General features: G+C 46.0%; 1 long non-coding RNA gene across 1 annotated transcript in view; it reads left to right on the forward strand.

The window, feature by feature from the left end:
• Positions 1-629: 629 nt before the first annotated feature.
• LOC130361338 (uncharacterized) overlaps positions 630-16,795 on the forward strand; it is a 28,921-nt gene continuing 12,755 nt past the window's right edge. The window contains exons 1-3 of the long non-coding RNA XR_008890967.1: positions 630-1,128; positions 7,401-7,476; positions 7,843-7,996. This is a non-coding gene — a long non-coding RNA (uncharacterized LOC130361338). The remainder of the gene's footprint in view (positions 1,129-7,400; positions 7,477-7,842; positions 7,997-16,795) is intronic.

Consider the following 16,795-nt stretch of genomic DNA (forward strand, 5'->3'; position numbering starts at 1 on the left):
TTCCACGCGAATTGCGAGCGAAAATAAAATTATTTTTTCTGCCCCGAAAATGTTTCGACGTGAATTACTCTTGATTTACTCCGTGTGAACGTAGCCTAACGGTATATCTGGCTGTCTGTATCTATTCAGATACACTGGACTCACTGAAAGCGATGCGGCTATGGGTCATACATGTGGGGTGACTTTCTCTGTATACAAGTTATAATGTCCTAACCATTCTGCTGCTATGTCTATGGGACAGGGTGCTCAATAGACCTTTTCGTATGACTGATCACAGTATGGAGGCTGTTAGAACATGAAAAACTTACCCAGGACACGAGGAATTGTGAGCAAGCGGGCAGGGTACAGTGCTTCTGAGTGCGGGAAAAAATGTGACAGCTGGAGATGGAGAAATAGCTGAAAAATATCTTATTTTATACCAACATTTTTATAGACATATATCCCCATTAACAGTGGCATAACCTATTTCCCACAACACAATGTGGGAGAGTTATCAAAACCTGTGCAAAGGAAAAGTTGCCCAGTTGCCCATAGCAACCAATCAGATCGCTTCTTTCAGTTTGCAGAGGCCTTGTTAAAAATGAAAGAAGTGAGCTGATTGGTTGCTATGGGCAACTGGGCAACTTTTCCTCTGGACAGGTTTTGATAAATCTCCCCCAATATATTCTGTTACTTTCCTCATTTGTTAGTACAGTGACCCCCCCCGACCTACGATGGCCCCGACATATGATAATTTCAACATGCTTTTGTATGTCGGGGCCATCGCATAAACGGCTATCCGGCAGCGCAGACTGCTTCAGCTGCCACCGGATAGCCGTTTACGGTGCCCCGTGTGGTCCGGTGAGGATCACTTACCTGTCCTCGGGGCTCCGGCGCGTCCTCTTCGGGATCCGCTGCATCGCGGCGCTCTCCGTCGTCGTCATCACGTCGCTGCGCACATCGTCCCGTCATCCAATAGGAGCGGCGTGTGCGTAACGACGTGATGACGGCGACGGAGAGCGAGGATGCCAGGGAAGCAGAGGCCTTGCCGGAGCGTCGGGGACACCTCGGGAACGCGGCGACAGCGATGGAAGGCGACATCCAGGGCAGCGGTGACAAGCGGTGATGGGTCCGGAGCGGCGGGGACACGTGAGTATAACCTCCAATACCAGTGGTCTTCAACCTGCGGACCTCCAGATGTTGCAAAACTACAACTCAGTAAGAAATAAAGTTCTCTCAGCTCACCTCCTCCACGGTCTGCAAGGACTCGAGCCCGGCCAGGCTTGATACTCGTCAGCAAATGAAGAAAAGGTAGTCCAGCAGTCCCTTAAAAACATAGATCCTTTATTGAACTTTTTCTTAAAAATGCAGAGCACACACCATGCACCTTCACCTGGTCAGCAAACGACTCCTATGGACGCGTTTCGAACGCGCGGTCTTGATCACCACCATGGTGTGTGCTCTGCATTTTTAAGAAAAAGTTCAATAAAGGATCTACGTTTTTAAGGGACTGCTGGACTACCTTTTCTTCACTTGCTCAAAACTACAACTCCCAGCATGCCCGGACAGCCAACGGCTGTCCGGGCATGCTGGGTGTTGTAGTTTTGCAACAAATGGAGGTCCGCAGGTTGTAGACCACTGTCCTATACTTTACATTGCACGGATCAACAAACGATGGTCCATTTGGAACGGATTACCATCGTATGTTGAGGGACCACTGTAGTTCTTTATGCGTCGTAATAATGTAAAAGTCTGGCTTTTGATTAGAGCCGAGGATAAAACCAGTAGAAAACATTCACATTAAAAGATCTGAAGTAAGTAGAGTGTATTCGGAGGCAATGCTTCGCTGGCTGGATATTTTCTACATTCTCCTTTCAGAGTAGTGGCTCTACCTTATTGTCTGTGTCATCCCTCCTGCGGCGGCTGGCATTTCGGCGGTATAGTGTGGAGGGATCTGGCCTTGAATAGGTTTGGGGCTTGTATTCAGCGTCTGGTTGGATTTTTCCATCTCTCTCATTCTGAAGTTCAGCCTGTGACCTGCTATTAGTTGCACAGTGTGGGGCTCGGGCTTTTTGTGTCAGAATTTTACAATAGATATTTAGAGCTATTATTTGCTGTCCTAATTGTCCTGGCTTCCAGTCACTCTAATAGCATTCTAAAATGATTCTTTTGAAAATGGTTTTATTAATGTGTAGTGGTCTCCTACCCTGGAGTTGAGTGTTTTTTATGTAGCATAAAAATGCATTTGGAAATATTAAATTGTATTTTGGATTTTGGGTTAGCCAGTCAAAAAAAAAAAACATATACCCTTTCCAAAGGATAGGGGATAAGTGACTAATCGCGGCGGGGGGTTCAACCACAGGGACCCCCCCCCCCCCCAGCAATCTCCATAAGGCTGGAATTCCACTTGTTTTTTTGGGGGGGGAGAAACGCCAAGAAAAACGGCAATTTTGCCGCATGGCGTTTTTTTTTTTTTTTTTTTGAGCCAAAAAAACGCTGTGGCCAGATGTTAGCTGTAAATCAATGAGAAATCGCTAAATTCTTATTCCACTTGGCGTTTTTCACTTTGGCGTTTTTTTTAAATCCTTTTGGCGTTTTTTCACCCTTTTTTGGCGTTTTTCAGATCTTTGGTAATCGCAGCATGTTGAGCCACTGGCGATTTTTTTAGTCAAAATCGTAGCTATGGGAGTGAAAAAACACCAAGAAAAACAATATGTGGGTTTTAACTTTGGCGTTTTTGCTGGAGGTTTTTATTCTTTTTTGGACTTTAGCGATCTAAAAAAGTGATGGAGATACCTTTTTTTCATAACATTTTGTGGGGTACCATTAAAAAAAAAAAAAAAAAAGATACAGTAGTGAATAAAAAAATTGTATCTAACGAAATGTATCTTTTTTATAACAACATTTATATTACTTTTAACCCCTTAAGGACCAATGCAAATAAACCTGTACCCCCCTGAAAGACCAGGCCTGTTTTTTCAAATCGGGGATGTCTGTCTTTATTAGAGAATAACTCTGGTAACGTTTTGCCAATCACGATAATTCTGACATTGTTTTTTTGTCACAAGTCGTCCTTCATGTACATAGTAAAAGTAAGCCGATATAATTTGTAATTTTTATTTACAATGCAAAAAATCATGAAATTTTTACAAAAAATTAAGATTTTTTGCTATTTTAACACTAATAGGGTGCATATATTTATACTTACTGACCAAATAGTTTATGAAACTTATACTTTCAGATATCTACTTTATTTTGATGTCATTTTTTAGTTTTTAATTAACATTTTAAATTAGTTAGAAGCCTAACAATTTAACTTGAAATTTAGAAAATTTGAAAAGTACATCTTTTTTTATGTGCTATGCAAGGTTTGCAGAAATTAAAAGGTAGTAGAACATAGGAACACCCCCCCAAATGACCCCATTTTAAAAACTAGACCCCTCAAGGTATTCGCTAGGGGGTACAGTGAGTATTTTAACACCATAGTTTTTTGGCAGGAATTATTACAAAGTCAGTGTTAAAAATTAGAAAATTGCAATTTTTCACAAATGCATCATTTGGGGGGCATATTTTTTGTACATCACTTCTGATATTGAAAGAAATGCACCCTATATTTTATTTAGCTGCTTGTCCCATGTTCGGAAATACCCCCGCTTTGGCCATATATGGTTCCTTGGCCGCGTGGTAGGACTCAGAAGGAGAGGAGCGCCATTTGGCTTTCAGGGCAGAACAGTACCCCCACCCCCACAAGTGACTCCATTTATATACCGCACCCCTACAAGTTATTGGCTGGTCGGCTGGCAGTATAACGTGTCTGTCTGTGACAGTTAAGGCTCCTGATGGATATATCCGCCATGTTGTGGGAATAAGCACCCGCTCATGGCGAATATATCCATTACTGCTGCGTCTGGGTAGCTCAGTGTGTCCGCTCATGACTGCTGACGGAAAATCCGCCGCTATGAGTGGACGCACAAAGCTACCCAGCCGCAGCAGTGAGCTCATTACCGTGACTGCTGCATAATGTGTAGGATCACGTGGCGGACATCCGCAGCATATTACATGCTGCAGATGTCCGCCAATGCGATCCTACACATTATGCTTTTTTTTTATTAGATTCATTTAATAAATGTATTTTTAATATATATATATATATATATATATATATATATTTTACACTTTTATTACATTTTTATTTATTTTTACACTTTTATTTTATTTATTTATTTATTTTTACACTTTTTAATGCTTTGGAATACTTAGTATTACAAAGCATTGCAGTTATATGCTGCCTGCCAGTTTTCACTAGCAGGCAGCATATTTCACTAGCAGGCAATACCCAGGGCAGACCTGGGGGTCTTTGTAGGACCCCCGGCTGCCCAGGTATGGAGCAGCACCCCGCGATGCTCCGGGGTGCTGCAGGAGAGACAGAGGGAGCTCACTTCTGACCGCGGCTGTAGGGGTTAAACTGTCAGGAGTGAAGTGAACTTCACTCCCGACAGTGCGGCCACACACAGCACCCCGCGATCGCGCTGCGGGGTGCTGCAGGAGAGACAGAGGGAGCCCCCTCTCTCTGTCAGAACTCCTTACAGCGCGCGGTCACTTCTGACCGCACCTGTAAGAGTTAAACTGCCGGGAGTGAAGTGAACTTCACTCCCGGCAGTGCGGCAGGCCCCGGCCAGCCGCGGCCACACACAGCACCCCGCGATCGCGATACGGGGTGCTGCAGAGGAGACAGAGGGAGCTCCCTCCCTCTGTCATAACACTTACAGCCCGCGGTCACTTCCGACCGCGGCTGTAAGGGTTAAAACTGCCGGGACCGAAGTTTACTTCGGTCCTGGCAGTGCAGCAGGGTCCCGGCTGTGTGATACAGCCGAGTCCCTGCCGCGATCTCGTGGGTGCACTGGGCAGCACCCACGAGAATAATGGACGAGTATAGACGTCCAGGTGCGGGAACGCCCGCCAACCTGGACGTCTATACTCGTCCGTGGTTGTTATCGGGTTAAACAAGGATCAATTCATGTGGGTGAGCGGGGACCTAAAAATGTAGCCGACAATAATAAAAATGTAGTGTATGTATGTTTTTCACTTTTTTCTTTATTTTTTACATTTTTTAGGTAGTACTGCTACTCCCAGCATGGAACACACTGTTCCATGATGGAAGTAGTAGTACCTATACAAATTGACAGATCGCCCATTGTGATCCTCCTGTATAATGTATAGATGTGGCCGCTCTTCTATGGCCCCCTGCACTGCCGTATATATACACATATTCATATTTCCCACAGAGAGCTGTGATTGGCCAGATGGTTCCAGCCAATACCAACTTTCTGTGGGAAATATGACTAGGTGTATATATACGTCAGTGCAGGGGACCATAGAAGAGCGGCCGCTGCATCTATACATTATACAGGAGGATCACAGCGGGTGTCAGTAGTGACATCCACTGTGCTCTTTCCTTAACTCCAGGTACTACTACTCCCAATATGGAGCACACTCTGCTTCATGTTGGGAGCTGTAGTACCTGCATTAATAGACAGATCGCAGCGGGTGTCAGAAGTTACCCTCGCTGAGATCTGTCTGTTAATGCAGGTACTACAGCTCCCAGCATGGAGCAGAGTGTGCTCCATGTTGGGAGTAGTAGTACTTGCAGTTAAGGAAAGATGACAGCGGGTATCACTACTGACATCCGCTGTGATCGTCTTGTCTATAGCAGAGATGCAGAGCGGCTGTATACAGCGCTCGCATCTCTGCACTATACTTGGCCATTCATTCATATTTCCCTCAGAGCTGTGATTGGCTGCAACCATCCGGCCAATCACAGCTCTGGGCAGAAAATATGAATGAGTGATGTTCTATTCACATCACTGGCGGGAGTACAGAGCAGAGATGTGAGCGCTGTATAGAGCCGCATTTCTGCTATATTATGGACGATCGCATCGGGTGTCAGGACTGACACCCGGGGCAAATGTCTATAGTATAGGTACTACTCCTCCCATCATGGAACAGTCTGTTCCATGCTGGGAGTAGTAGTACTACCTAAAAAAAAATTAAAAAAATTTGAGAAAAAAATTGAAACACACACACTTTATTAAAAAATAATAAAACATTTTTTTATAAAATATATACATTTCGTTTAATACATTTTTTTCCATCACTGCCGCATCCTTTATTTATTAATTTTTTTTGGTATACAACAAATTTTGAGTACCAAAAAAAACTGCCAAGGTGCAATTTCCACACAAATGAAAAAATGCAAGAAAAAAACGCCAGAAAAAACGCAGGAAATTGTACTGGTGTTTTTTCAGGTGTTTTAACATGCGTTTTTTTCTATCCAAAAAATGCAGCACAAAAAAACAAGTACAAACTTAGCCTTATGAGGTCCCTGCTTATTATATGCACGGAACGTCAGGTGACACACACTCTATGTGCTGTCAATGGGAGCTCCGGTAATACACAATTTATCGGCTGGGTAACCCCTTTAATGTTATTCTTAGAAAACCTCAGGGTGGTGTGAGAAATTAAATACTGTACTCACCTGCCTCCCACCCAGTGCCGATGCCATTCTGATGTAACCAGCTTAAATAATAGTGCCATAAAAAGCACACACGCATGCAAGGACACATATTGTAATTCCAGTGGTCAGCACCTACCAAAAGTTGTCACCGCACTCACCACCGCTGCTCTGCCATGACTCCTCTGCCTCACCACCATCTGATGATTTGGGTTATCTCCTCTTGCTTCCTCCTCCATAGATGCAGTTGTGGTGTCCCAGCACAAAAGGCTGTCCTGTGGGCTTCAGACTTCCTCTGGCAGACGTGCAGCACAGGTGTTGGGCCCACTAAAGGACTGGTTGCTATAGTTATTATGTTAAAGCACTTTATCAAATGGTTAATATATTTTTCATAAGTACTGTGTTATCTGTTATGTATATGTGTTGTACCTTTAAGAGTGTGGAGCAGTGCAAGCCCATGTGACCCTGCCTGCCAATGGGAACCCCTAAATTGCTAGCTATATAGAGTGTGGGGGGGGGGGAGTTGCCCCATGTTCAGAGTTAGTAGAGAGCTGAGTTAAGTGTGGTAAAGGTGTGAGCTGTATGTGGAGAAGCTCCAGGACAAATCTAATCTCAAGTCTTATCCAGTCATTCTGCAAGGACCCCCCGCATAGAAGAAATTTAAGCCTGGCAGAGAAAGTCACAGGACCTTGTCAGAACCCTAGTGACCTGGACCAATTTTCAGTCTCATATTAAGTCAGTATTGATCAATTGGGTTAAAAGCACCATAAGTCCCAGCAAGGCCACAGGGCTCCCAAGGGCTTACCCTGCATACTCTCTACTATATTGTTGGCGTGTAATAACATCTGCACCCTGCTCAGTAAAATGCAGTTATCCGTAACCCGACGTCTGTGTGTTTCTTTACTCCCAGTGCCTGGCCCAGGAGAAGCTGTCTTCAACCTCGGACTGTGTATAGGCTAACGGTGCCCTGGTGTCACAGTGATCAGGTATTCCTTGTACCCCCGTGGCACCAGTGTGTGGCTTTACCCATAGGGGCTATGCACATGCTCTAGTTGCAACTTAAAGGGCTAGTGCACATGTCTCTACTATGTCCTCCACCTAGCCCTGCCTGGCATTGTCTATTTATATCTGCCCAATCACCAGTGCTAGAGCAGTAGTGAGATTTTGCCATAGTGAAGATTCTTGCTATTGATCTGCTATACAGTATCTTACCTGTACCTATTTAATTGACATTGCCTCTGCCTAACCCTTGTGCACTCCACTGACTCACCTGTGTTGACGCTGTATTTGTGCCACCTGTAAAAATGTGCACGTTTTTACAAATGTTGTTCATGGCCAGTTTTGTAACCCAGGTCTGGGCTGGTGGAAGTCGCACGTGATAAATTCATGACCGACCAGACTATGGCATAGCTACACCATTGGCTTCCAAAGCAAAAGTCACAATGAAAAGTCTCTAAACAGCAACTGCAACAAATCATGCAGCAAAATCAACATCACGAAAACATGGTAAAAACCAATGATAAATTCCCCTATTCTATAGTTTATTGCTCAATGATAATAATGTTAGTTATAGTTGATGTTTTCCTCACCCCCTCATTTCTATAAATAGATAAAAAAGATGTAGGTGTAAATAATGAAGGGTCTTTTGTTTTTCCCTATTATCCAGCAGGAAATATAATCGATACCATTGATAACAGTTTCCCTCTCACCAGCAGTAGGTCAATACTTGTCTCGTTCTGTTAATAGAGAAATCCATGGCAATTTTATTTCCTTTATTGTATAATCAATGGTTTTCTCATTCTGTTAATCATAAAATGTGGATTGATCACGTGTTGATGTTTAGTCTGTGGGTCTTCGCCTCACTTGGGACTTGGTGTTATTGATAGAAAAGATGACAAGATGACGATGACTCTGAGTCATTAATAAGTAGTCGTGAATCCTACATAGTGGGTGACATTTATGAAAATGCCATCAGAAAATAGGAATGAATTCAGGTTAAGAGCATTTATGAACACAGCCCTTATTCTTCTTATTGTCGCTGATTTTAGTTTTGATGGTAAACTGCATGTAGGATCCATCATTCTCTCTTCATGTCTTACCTGTAGAAAAAGAGAAAAAAGAAAGACCTGTGGGGAATAGGGTAGAAGGATGGGCTATATTTGTCCTTAGGTAATGGCCGCTCACCTGGAGCGAATATAAAATTTGCATATAACCCAACCAAGTGGGTAACTGGAGAAGCCAGTGTTACGCCGAGCGCTCCGGGTCCCCGCTCCTCCCCGGAGCGCTCGCAACATCCTCGCAATCGCAGCGCCCCGGTCAGACCTGCTGACCGGGTGCGCTGCGATACCTCTCCCAGCCGGGATGCGATTCGCGATGCGGGTGGCGCCCGCTCGCGATGCGCACCCCGGCTCCCGTACCTGACTTGCTCTCCGTCGGTCCTGTCCCGGCGCGCGCGGCCCCGCTCCTTAGGGCGCGCGCGCGCCGGGTCTCTACGATTTAAAGGGCCACTGCGCCACTGATTGGCGCAGTTGGCTTAATTAGTGTATTCACCTGTGCACTTCCCTATATAACCTCACTTCCCCTTCCCTTCCTTGCCGGATCTTGTTGCCATTGTGCCAGTGAAAGCGTTTCCCAGTGTGTTCCTAGCCTGTGTTCCAGACCTCCTGCCGTTGCCCCTGACTACGATCCTTGCTGCCTGCCCCGACCTTCTGCTACGTCCGACCTTGCTCTTGTCTACTCCCTTGTACCGCGCCTATCTTCAGCAGTCAGAGAGGTTGAGCCGTTGCTAGTGGATACGACCTGGTTGCTACCGCCGCTGCAAGACCATCCCGCTTTGCGGCGGGCTCTGGTGAAAACCAGTAGCAGCTTAGAACCAGTCCACTAGCACGGTCCACGCCAATCCCTCTCTGGCACAGAGGATCCACCTCCTGCCAGCCGAATCGTGACAGTAGATCCGGCCATGGATCCCGCTGAAGTTCCACTGCCAGTTGTCGCCGACCTCACCACGGTGGTCGCCCAGCAGTCGCAACAGATAGCGCAACAAGGCCACCAGCTGTCTCAACTGACCGTGATGCTACAGCAGCTACTACCACAGCTTCAGCAATCATCTCCTCCGCCAGCTCCTGCACCTCCTCCGCAGCGAGTGGCCGCTTCCGGCCTACGACTATCCTTGCCGGATAAATTTGATGGGGACTCTAAGTTTTGCCGTGGCTTTCTTTCACAATGTTCCCTTCACTTGGAGATGATGTCGGACCAGTTTCCTACTGAAAGGTCTAAGGTGGCTTTCGTAGTCAGCCTTCTGTCCGGGAAAGCTCTGTCATGGGCCACACCGCTCTGGGACCGCAATGACCCCGTCACTGCCTCTGTACACTCCTTCTTCAGGGAGATTCGAAGTGTCTTTGAGGAACCTGCCCGAGCCTCTTCTGCTGAGACTGCCCTGCTGAACCTGGTCCAGGGTAATTCTTCCGTTGGCGAGTACGCCATCCAATTCCGTACTCTTGCTTCCGAATTATCCTGGAATAATGAGGCCCTCTGCGCGACCTTTAAAAAAGGCCTATCCAGCAACATTAAAGATGTTCTGGCCGCACGAGAAATTCCTGCTAACTTGCATGAACTTATTCATCTAGCCACTCGCATTGACATGCGTTTTTCCGAAAGGTGTCAGGAGCTCCGCCAGGATATGGACTTTGTTCGCACGAGGCGTTTTTTCTCCCCGGCTCCTCTCTCCTCTGGTCCTCTGCAATCCGTTCCTGTGCCTCCCGCCGTGGAGGCTATGCAAGTTGACCGGTCTCGCTTGACACCTCAAGAGAGGACACGACGCCGCATGGAGAATCTGTGCCTGTACTGTGCCGGTACCGAACACTTCCTGAAGGATTGTCCTATCCGTCCTCCCCGCCTGGAAAGACGTACGCTGACTCCGCACAAAGGTGAGACAGGTCTTGATGTCAACTCTGCTTCTCCACGCCTTACTGTGCCTGCGCGGATATCTTCCTCCACCTTCTCCTTCTCTACTATGGCCTTCTTGGATTCTGGATCTGCAGGAAATTTTATTTTGGCCTCTCTCATCAACAGGTTCAACATCCCGGTGACCAGTCTCGCCAGACCCCTCTACATCAATTGTGTTAACAATGAAAGATTGGACTGTACCGTGCGTTACCGCACGGAACCCCTCCTAATGTGCATCGGACCTCATCACGAAAAAATTGAGTTTTTGGTCCTCTCCAATTGCACTTCCGAAATTCTCCTTGGATTACCGTGGCTTCAACGCCATTCCCCAACCCTTGATTGGTCCACAGGAGAAATCAAGAGCTGGGGTACTTCTTGTTTCAAGGACTGTCTTAAACCGGTTCCCAGTACTCCCTGCCGTGACCCTGTGGTTCCCCCTGTAACCGGTCTCCCTAAGGCTTATATGGACTATGCTGACGTGTTTTGCAAAAAGCAAGCTGAGACTTTACCTCCTCACAGGCCTTATGACTGTCCTATTGACCTCCTCCCGGGCACTACTCCACCCCGGGGCAGAATTTATCCTCTGTCCGCTCCAGAGACTCTTGCTATGTCTGAATACATCCAGGAAAATTTAAAAAAGGGGTTTATCCGCAAATCCTCCTCTCCTGCCGGAGCTGGATTTTTTTTTGTGTCCAAAAAAGATGGCTCTCTACGTCCTTGCATTGATTACCGCGGACTTAATAAAATCACGGTAAAGAACCGCTACCCCCTACCTCTTATCTCAGAACTCTTTGATCGCCTTCAAGGTGCCCACATCTTTACCAAACTGGACTTAAGAGGTGCTTATAATCTCATCCGCATCAGGGAGGGGGACGAATGGAAGACTGCATTTAACACCAGAGATGGACACTTTGAGTATCTGGTCATGCCCTTTGGCCTGTGCAACGCCCCTGCCGTCTTCCAAGACTTTGTTAATGAAATTTTTCGTGATCTCTTATATTCCTGTGTTGTTGTGTATCTGGACGATATTCTGATTTTTTCTGCCAACTTAGAAGAACACCGCCAGCATGTCTGCATGGTTCTTCAGAGACTTCGAGACAATCAACTTTATGCCAAAATGGAGAAATGTCTGTTTGAATGTCAATCTCTTCCTTTCCTAGGATACTTGGTCTCTGGCCAGGGATTACAAATGGACCCGGATAAACTCTCTGCCGTCTTAGATTGGCCACGCCCCTCCGGACTCCGTGCTATCCAAAGTTTTTTGGGGTTCGCCAATTATTACAGACAATTTATTCCACACTTTTCCACCATTGTGGCTCCTATCGGGGCTTTAACCAAGAAAAATGCCAATCCCAAGTCCTGGTCTCCCCAAGCGGAAGACGCATTTAAACGGCTCAAGTCTGCCTTTTCTTCTGCTCCCGTGCTCTCCAGACCTGACCCATCTAAACCCTTCCTATTGGAGGTAGATGCCTCCTCAGTGGGAGCTGGAGCGGTTCTTCTACAAAAAAATTCTTCCGGGCATGCTGTTACTTGTGGTTTTTTTTCTAGGACCTTCTCTCCGGCGGAGAGAAACTACTCCATCGGGGATCGAGAACTACTGGCCATTAAATTGGCACTTGAGGAATGGAGGCATCTGCTGGAGGGATCAAAATTTCCAGTTATCATTTACACTGATCACAAGAATCTCTCCTATCTCCAGTCTGCCCAACGGCTGAACCCTCGCCAGGCCAGGTGGTCGTTGTTCTTTGCCCGTTTTAACTTTGAAATTCATTTTCGCTCTGCCGACAAGAACATTAGGGCCGATGCCCTCTCTCGTTCCTCGGATGCCTCGGAAGTAGAGGTCTCTCCGCAACACATCATTCCTCCTGACTGTCTGATCTCCACTTCTCCAGCCTCCATCAAGCAAACTCCTCCAGGGAAGACCTTCGTTTCTTCACGCCAACGTCTCGGGATTCTCAGATGGGGTCACTCCTCCCACCTCGCAGGCCATGCGGGCATCAAAAAGTCCTTGCAACTCATCTCTCGTTTCTATTGGTGGCCGACTCTGGAGACGGATGTTGTTGATTTTGTGCGGGCCTGTACTGTCTGTGCCCGGGACAAGACTCCTCGCCAGAAGCCTGCTGGTCTCCTTCATCCTCTGCCTGTCCCCGAACAGCCTTGGTCACTGATTGGTATGGACTTTATTACAGACTTACCCCCATCCCGTGGCAACACTGTTGTTTGGGTGGTCGTTGATCGATTTTCCAAGATGGCACATTTTATTCCTCTTCCTGGTCTTCCTTCAGCGCCTCAGTTGGCAAAACAATTTTTTGTACACATTTTTCGTCTTCACGGTTTGCCCACGCAGATCGTCTCGGATAGAGGCGTCCAATTCGTCTCTAAATTCTGGAGGGCCCTCTGTAAACAGCTCAAGATTAAATTAAACTTCTCTTCTTCTTATCATCCCCAATCCAATGGCCAAGTAGAAAGAATTAACCAGGTCCTGGGTGACTATTTACGGCATTTTGTTTCCTCCCACCAGGATGACTGGGCAGATCTTCTACCATGGGCCGAATTCTCATACAACTTCAGAGTCTCTGAATCTTCTGCTAAGTCCCCATTTTTCGTGGTGTACGGCCGTCACCCTCTTCCCCCCCTCCCTACTCCCTTGCCCTCTGGTTTGCCCGCTGTGGATGAAGTGACTCGTGATCTTTCCACCATATGGAAAGAGACCCAAAATTCTCTTTTACAGGCTTCATCCCGCATGAAAAGGTTTGCCGATAGGAAAAGAAGAACCCCCCCCATTTTTGCTCCCGGAGACAAGGTATGGCTCTCCGCTAAATATGTCCGCTTTCGTGTCCCCAGTTACAAACTGGGACCACGCTATCTTGGTCCTTTCAAAGTCTTGTGCCAGATTAATCCTGTCTCTTACAAACTCCTTCTTCCTCCTTCTCTTCGTATTCCCAATGCCTTCCATGTCTCTCTCCTTAAACCACTCATCATCAACCGTTTCTCTCCCAAACTTGTTTCTCCCACTCCTGTTTCCGGTTCTTCTGACATCTTCTCCGTAAAGGAGATACTGGCCTCCAAGACGGTCAGAGGAAAAAGATTTTTTTTGGTAGATTGGGAGGGCTGTGGTCCTGAAGAGTGATCCTGGGAACCTGAGGACAACATCCTAGACAAAAGTCTGGTCCTCAGGTTCTCAGGCTCCAAGAAGAGGGGGAGACCCAAGGGGGGGGTACTGTTACGCCGAGCGCTCCTGGAGCGAATATAAAATTTGCATATAACCCAACCAAGTGGGTAACTGGAGAAGCCAGTGTTACGCCGAGCGCTCCGGGTCCCCGCTCCTCCCTGGAGCGCTCGCAACATCCTCGCAATCGCAGCGCCCCGGTCAGACCTGCTGACCGGGTGCGCTGCGATACCTCTCCCAGCCGGGATGCGATTCGCGATGCGGGTGGCGCCCGCTCGCGATGCGCACCCCGGCTCCCGTACCTGACTCGCTCTCCGTCGGTCCTGTCCCGGCGCGCGTGGCCCCGCTCCTTAGGGCGCGCGCGCGCCGGGTCTCTACGATTTAAAGGGCCACTGCGCCACTGATTGGCGCAGTTGGCTTAATTAGTGTATTCACCTGTGCACTTCCCTATATAACCTCACTTCCCCTTCTCTTCCTTGCCGGATCTTGTTGCCATTGTGCCAGTGAAAGCGTTTCCCAGTGTGTTCCTAGCCTGTGTTCCAGACCTCCTGCCGTTGCCCCTGACTACGATCCTTGCTGCCTGCCCCGACCTTCTGCTACGTCCGACCTTGCTCTTGTCTACTCCCTTGTACCGCGCCTATCTTCAGCAGTCAGAGAGGTTGAGCCGTTGCTAGTGGATACGACCTGGTTGCTACCGCCGCTGCAAGACCATCCCGCTTTGCGGCGGGCTCTGGTGAAAACCAGTAGCAGCTTAGAACCGGTCCACTAGCACGGTCCACGCCAATCCCTCTCTGGCACAGAGGATCCACCTCCTGCCAGCCGAATCGTGACAGCCAGGAACTGCTGCTGTGCCCAGGGTTGCAGGAGAAGCATGATCCAATCCTGAAGAGAGTACGTAGAGGCAGGGGAAAATAACCCTTTGAATGGCGCTGCTGTTCCAATAAGAAGTGATGTCCAGACCAGAAATATTTTCAAACTACTGGAGTGGTTTATTGAAGTAAAAAAAATTAAAAAAAAACAATGTACAATAAAAGATGATGTTTTATTTTTTTACTTCAATAAACCATTCAAGTAGTTTGAAAATATTTCTGGTCTGGACATCACTTCTTATTGGAACAGCAGCGCCATTCAATGGGTTATTTTCCTCTGCCTCTACCTCTTCATGTCTTAGGGTGGGTTCACACTGCGTTTGTAGTGTACGGGAACCGGATATCCCAGCCGGATCCAGCCTTTCCCTATTTATTTCAATGAGCTGATCGGAGTCAAACACTGACTCTGGTCGGCTCATTTTTGCCCCGTATACGGTTTTCTGACCAGACCTAAAACTGTGCTATACCTCGGTTTTAGGCCCGGTTAAAGAACCGTATACGGGGCAAAAATGAGCCAACCGGAGTCAGAGTTTGACTCCGATCAGCTCTTTGAAATGCATTACATATGGGCTGGATCTGGCTGGGATACGAGAGTGCCCGATTTTTGACCCCGCCCCCCCCACCCCCCAGCCATATCCGGTTCCCGTTCACTACAAATGTAGTGTGAACCGGCCCATAATCTGTTTTGAATTCATAGGAGTTCTATTCCACTAGAATCTTATTATAATTCACCAAGCTCATACAGTGCCATTGTTTTCTGCTTCTATCAGGAGCTTTTATCATAGAGGCCGGCTATGTGCCTGTTATGGTGTCTTTGGCAGGAGCAGGCCCAGTCCTTCATGGTCTGATCCTCTTTACTACTAGTCCTGTGCTCTCCTCCCAAAGAACTCTTTTGTCTGGCCCAAGGGTCTTGGAAACACCCGTCACTTCTGTCTTGGGGGTAAACACGGTACCATATTCACGAGAGGGTATTTTATCTTGAAAGGCTATTAGTATGCACTTATTTTCCCCATAAAATATCAATTCTGGAGAATCTTTTATTACAGATCTGTACTGTGCTGTTCCTCTGTCATTCTTCCTGAAAAGTTATGAATAAATAAAGTGTACTTATGGTCACAAAAAATGTTTTGACATGTAGTCTTCCCAATATTCTGAATACTATCAATAGTCCTTGTCCATATCTTATATGAAGGATAGCCTTATACCTATCCCTATCTTATATGAAGGATAGCCTTATGCCTATCTCTATCTTATATGAAGGATAGCCTTATACCTATCTCTATTTTATATGAAGGATAGCCTTATACCTATCTCTATCTTATATAAAGGATAACCTTATACCTATCCCTATCTTATATGAAGGATAACCTTATACCTATCTCTATCTTATATGAAGGATAGCCTTATACCTATCCCTATCTTATATCAAGGATAGCCTTATACCTATCTCTATCTTATATGGAGGATAGTCTTATACCTATCTCTATCTTGTATGAAGGATAACCTTATACCTATCCCTATCTTATATGAAGGATAACCTTATACCTATCTCTATCTTATATGGAGGATAGCCTTATACCTATCACTATCTTATATGAAGGATAGCCTTATACGTATCTCTATCTTATATGAAGGATAGCCTTATACCTATCCCTATCTTATATGAAGGATAGCCTTATGCCTATCTCTATCTTTTATGAAGGATAGCCTTATACCTATCTCTATCTTATATGAAAGATAGCCTTATACCTATCTCTATCTTATATGAAAGATAGCCTTATACCTATCTCTATCTTATATGAAGGATAACCTTATACCTATCTATATCTTATATGAAGGATAGCCTTATACCTGTCTCTATCTTATATGAAGGATAGTCTTATACCTATCTCTATCTTATATGAAGGATAGTCTTATACCTATCTCTATCTTATATGAAGCATAGCCTTATACCTATCCCTATCTTATATGAAGGATAGCCTTATGCTTATCCCATGCATGCTTAACCCCTTAAGGACCAGGCCATTTTACACCTTAAGGACCAGAGCATTTTTTGAACATCTGACCACTGTCACTTTAAACATTAATAACTCTGGGATGCTTTTAGTTATCATTCTGATTCCGAGATTGTTTTCTCGTGACATATTCTACTTTAACAAACTTGTAAAATTTTATGGTAACTTGCATCCTTTCTTGGTGAAAAATCCCAAAATTTGATTTGATTTTTCTAACTTTGAAGCTCTCAGCCTGTAAGGAAAATGGATATTCAAAATACATTTTTTTGGTTCACATATACAATATGTCTACTTTATGTTTGCATCA

The sequence above is a fragment of the Hyla sarda genome, chromosome 3 (assembly GCF_029499605.1).
Source record: "Hyla sarda isolate aHylSar1 chromosome 3, aHylSar1.hap1, whole genome shotgun sequence".
NCBI lineage: Eukaryota > Metazoa > Chordata > Amphibia > Anura > Hylidae > Hyla > Hyla sarda.